Raw genomic sequence first — 5,975 nt, 5'->3', positions numbered from 1 at the left:
GTCTGGCCTCCTCCTTTCTTTCTTTTCCTGTCTTGAAATTGTAAAGCATAACAATAACTGATTGCGCTTTACTTTTGTGAACCAATCAATTTTCAAAGCTATTTGGTGGCATGGTAAATAATGTGTTGCGCACAGGAATAGTTGGCTGGCAAAATATTAAAAGGCTACAGTTTTAGGAGGAAAAAGTTTATTTTAAAACAAACATCAAATTCAAAATATTAATTTTAATGAATAATATTTGTTCAATCTATGGTTCATTTTATGATGCTTTTTATTTATTTAATGTGGAGAGAGTATTTTATAGTTCTATAGTAAAAAAGAAAATAGAAATTAAATTATTATACATTATAAAATCTAAATCTTTATTTTCTCCAAGGCTGCAATTATTTGATTTGAATTATTCAAAAATACACTAAGAACAGTAATTTTGCTACAATTTTAATAATGTCATTTATTCCTGTGATGGCAAAGCATCATTTGTTTTGTGTTATTTGGAAATAGATTTTTAAGAAATCATGCTGTTTTGTTTTTATAGATTTTTTTATTGTTGTTTGTTATTTTGATGGTGATGTTTGAAATTTTTGTTTTTCAGGAGTCTTTGATAAGTAGAAAGTTCAGAAGAACAGCATTGATTTGAAAAAGTATTTTTTGTAAAACTCTGTCACTTAATGCATCCTTGCTGAATATATTTATTTTTTTTTTAATTTTTTTTTTTTTGGCATGTTTGTATGGGTTGTGTTTGTTTTTTTTCTGGTTCTAGTTTTCTGTAATGAGTTGCACACTACAGCAGGGGGCAGTCATAATTTAATAAATGTCTTACTAGCAGTCATCTGGATGAGAATGAACTCATTAAGGCTGTGACACATTCCCAACATTTCTCATGATTAAGCTCATCTCTATGAAAGACCAAAACAGACAAATAGTTGTAATATCAGACTTCATTACTTCTTTTCAAATGATAAATTATTTATAATTAGCAACTTAATCAGCCTCATATAAGACAAATCTTATGGAACATAAAAAATTAGTTATTTAGTAGAATGTCCAAGCTGCTCCTTTACAATTAAGAACCTGGTAACTGAATGAAACGTGAGGGTGGTGCGTTTTCATTTTTCAGGTGAACGTCCCTTTAAATGAATCACGTGTGCTTAATGTTCACACAATGCTTTAAATTCAAAGTAGCCTTCATCACACATTTTCACTTACTTTTGTTTTTCTTCACAAGGCTGCAGTGATTTAGACTTTAATGAAGGGCGAAGAACAAATTAAAGGATAACAAGAAAACTTTTGTGCGGCTCTGAGGTCAGCAGACACATTCCAGCCATTCCCTCCTTGTGTCATACTACAATCAGCTGAACATTTTACCATCATGCACTGGCATGGAGGTTAAGTAGTGACAAGTCGTGTAGATAAACCCCATATACTGTATATACAAAAAGTGTGTGGGCTTCCCCTCCTTATTAGTGTCTTTCTGCTATTCCTGTCATTTTTGTGTGGACATCTCAATACAGCTACACCATGACACTCAAGAGCAGTGGTTTCAAAATGTGGGCTGCAGAGTGGAAATAGCTGTGCATTGCAAATAGTAGAATGGTGGTGCTTATAAATTCAGTTAAGTTTTTTGGTGGGCATAACATTACATGGTGGGCATAATATTTACATATTTCTGACGTGACATACCACAAGAAGTGTTTTCTGGTGCTCTTGGTGTAATATGCAAAGAATAAATAAATAAATAAATATTGTGTAGGCCTATCTGAAAATGCAAGAGCAAAGAAAACTTGTGCTTATTAAAAGGTTCCCCATGGCCATTTATTTATTATCAAAAAAATTATTATCAATGTATTTTGGGATTTTTCCCATCATTACTGTTATTATGAGTTTTATGTATTTTTTAATTCATTTTTTAACATTTGATTTAAGTTTTTTTTCTTTCTTTCCCTGGCAGTTGCTATTTTTCTTTTCACTGTTGTTGATTGTTTTTCTGTTATTATCTGTTAGAATAATAATAATAATAAAAAAAACATCGCGATCTGTGTAGTCGGATTTATTTCACTAACTCAAGGCTAGGGTTCCTGCTTTGCGTAGTTTGTGCTTGCTGTGTAATAAAGTGGCCCACTTTACCTGGAAATATTTTTTTCTGGAGTGCATGATCTAAAAATGTGTATTGGTATATACCATGCAAATAACACTTTATATGAACCATATTCAAAATGAAATATTATAGTGGGACATTAAAGTCAACAAAAGTAATAAAGAAAATAAAATAAAAAAAACATCTAGGTATCTAAATTACAAAGGGCGAGATTGATTATCTATTTAGGTGGGTATTAAAAAGTTTATTCCTCCTACAATTGTGACATTCCAATTCATTCCAATTCTATAATAAACACTGTATTATACGGTATCACAGTTTTCTCTGTTGCACTCTTTTTCAAATGTTTTACCAAACTATACACAGTATACGCTTGTGTAAAATATATGTGCTTACTTGTATTAAACGTGCACTTGTACTTAAAAAGAGTACGCTTTCATGACAGGCAGATGATGTAATAATGTCAAATTAATAGTTTTACTCTATACTCTATTTTAAAGACGACAGAATTATGAAATTATATATAAAATACACTTAAGTCCTACTTGAGTGGGTCAAAAATCCCTCTGAAGTCAAACTAATTGCATTATTATAATAAATTCATACTATAGTTTCATTTAATTTTAAATAACATGCATAAGTGTCCGAAAACATTACATTCAATTCACACTTTTAAGGTATATTATTTATGTAATTGTTAAAAGTATGCTAAAGTGTACTTCTTTTTCACAATGGTACATCCACACTGCAGATATAGTAAGGATAGTATGGAAATATTTTCCATTTATTAGCATAACCACTGATCATCAGAGGAGGCTGAACAGACTTTTCCTACTTTAGGTGTCCATGTTGGAAGTGGTGTAAAATATCACATGAAGGCAGAGCGTGACATTACTCCTCTGACCTGATGTAATAACTTACATGAGTCAGCGTCCTCAAAGATCTTCTTGAAGCACTCACAGTCTGATAGACTTACACAGGCTGAGTAATAACAACATCATTTACTGACTCTGCTGTTGTAGAAACAGTCATTGTGAGTTCGAACTGTTAGACATACACATACAAATGTAACTGGTCACAATGAGTTCTTCAGGGCTAGGGATCTTTGTCTTAGGCCACTAAAAAGCACTTTAAAAGAAAGCAAGAAAGCATAACAACTCCCTGACAACCACCCACAAAATAAACAAGCATTGCAATGTTTTCTTCAGATCATCCTGTGTAGCGTTTATGCATTATGAAAGAAAACGAAATCATGATTCGGTCCAGATTTTGACTCTTGTCTTAGTTGCGCAATCATTCACTCATGCGTCATGCCTACTGTCTCTTTTGTTCATGCAGTTATATTATTCTCATAGTACAAAGATTGAAACCAGACACATGCCTTTCAGGAACAGCAGCTCTTTGCATCTGCTATCCATCAAGATGGAATGAGCAATCGAGTCTTTGATCCTTCATCCAGGCACGTGTGTAGAGGGCTGGAGGGTGGGACAGGGGGTGACTAATTCATAAAAGAAACCTCTGCCCATACACAGCACACATGTGCTCATAGGACGCTGTCAGCATGTTGGTGAAATTGAGAAATATTTAAGTCATTGACACGGCATTGTTATTCATCAACATATTTGTTTACTCAGAAGTGGCATAATGAAGATTTTTAACTGATTAGTGTTGCAGTAATTAATTACAAGATCTGGGATGTTCTACAGATGTTTAATTAAAATTCTCTCAAAATGAATGTATTTTTAAAAAGAGCCTAGTGTATAAAGATGGGCATACATCTGGTTTATTAGTTTGTTTGTTAGTGGGAGGTAAGCAGAAGTTTAATTCATAGAGGAACTTTTCAAATATACACTACTGTTCAAACAATCAAATAAATTTTGGCTTTATTGAGCAGAAGCTATTTCTTTCAAAAACATTAAAAAGTCTTACTGACCCCAAACTTCTGAACAAGTCATAGAGACATTCTTAAATTTGTTTATGATTTTAGTGTTTACTGTTTCTTCTATTTCTTTTCTTTTTACTTTATTGTCATTTTTTTGTTATTTTATGACACTTTATTCATTGTTGTACTTCAGTCAACTCATGTTGTTTTAAATATTGTAATATAAACAATATTTAATAAATAGAAATAAACTTGAAAGTGGCATTTTTGAAAATCAGTATGGGGTGAAATTCATGTCCAAATTACATTTCAAAACATGTCCAATTAAAGTAAATAAGTAAGTAAGTAAATAAATAAATCACCGCTTTGGAATCTGACATTTTTGTCTAAACTGAGTTATTCACATTGTTATTCTGTGACAACTTATTTACATTATTTGATGTTTCTTTTGTAAGCTGTGTACATTTTGGGCCTTTTTTTATAGAACATGAACCGTCATCATTCATGATTTTTATGATTCATGATTAAAATGCTCTTCAAAAGAAAAAAAAAAGAAAAGAAAAAAGAACTATATAAAATATAACAACTCTTCACTGAATAGTTATTTGGGGAACCCAAAAAATGGTTGCAAGTGTATATAATTTATCTGATTTATATAGCATTTTATTCTTAAACTATTTTGAATATTTTGAATATTTTTGAATATTTTTAGATCTTATAAAAAGATCTGCTATTAAAGGTATATCCAAAAACCCCTCCAGTATGTCTAAATAAATAAATACATCAAATAAGTTATTATAATTTTTTTAGATTAATGTTCTGAAAATCTATGCACATTAGGACATATTTAATGACACAATACAACATTTGCATATTTAAAAATAAGATTTCAGAAAACTCGTAATAAAAAACAGTTGGATGATTGTACCATGATTAATCAGCTGGGGAAGTATGGTAATATCTATTATTTAAAACATTTACCATTCAGCTGTGGTGTCTTGCCTAGAGCAGAAAAATACAAATTTTGAGTGTCTCAAAATGTTTCAAATACAGGTGTGAGAAATCTATAATCCTGATTATCAAGCCATCAAACTTAAAACAGAATCTCATTGCTTCTGTAAAGGCATGTATATGGATGCAAAGCAAACTGCTCATTCATGTGGACTGAGCTGTTCACAGCATGATGTCTGTGATACACAGTGTTGATTTACAACAGAGCTGGTCAACAGTTTACATTCTCAGACCCTATTGCCTGATTTACATATGTTAAGGCTTTTTGAAAGTCAAAATCATTTATTTGTAAAGGCAAATCCCATTCAGAACATTACAAAAATGATAGCTGCAATTAAAGTGATAGTTTTAAAGATAGATTAAGATGTACAATGAAAGCCAAAGGGGTGTAATGTTGTCAGGATCACAATGTTCTGCAAAATATCTTCTTTTGTGTTCTACAGAAAATATATAGCCTAACTTTGACGTGAAGGTGAGTAAATATTTTTCTATGAACGTGTCTGTATTATACACTAAAATGCAGAGGTTTTGGTGTGTTGCTTTAAATCAGTGCAAACGCAAACACATTTATTGATTATTACTGATACGTGGGTTACCGTTATTGCACTTTATGCGTGACACTTACAAAAAAAATTTTTTTTTCAAATTATTATTATTATTAAACCAAGTGTATTACTTTAAATATATCTAAGTTTCAGCTTTTGTTTACATAATTGAAGGTGCCGCCACAGACCGCCGTTGTGTTGGATTGTGCCGTTAGAGGGGGTGCATTTTTTTTTTGCTTAAAAATTGAAATATCACAGGATCAAACTGTCCATTACAGATTGTACAGAGGCAACACAGTCTTTAAAAGTTTCCAAGTATACACCAACCAATGATAATCCTACGAGAATATTCACTATAATATTTGGAAAGTTTCCTAGTGTGGCTCCCCTTGTAAAGTCGTTTGAAGTGAATGGTACGGTCCACCCCCTACTAGTACTGTTT

This window comes from Cyprinus carpio, chromosome B17 (assembly GCF_018340385.1).
Source record: "Cyprinus carpio isolate SPL01 chromosome B17, ASM1834038v1, whole genome shotgun sequence".
Lineage (NCBI taxonomy): Eukaryota > Metazoa > Chordata > Actinopteri > Cypriniformes > Cyprinidae > Cyprinus > Cyprinus carpio.
The sequence above is the reverse complement of the archived record's forward strand: the minus strand, read 5'-3'. Positions refer to the sequence as shown.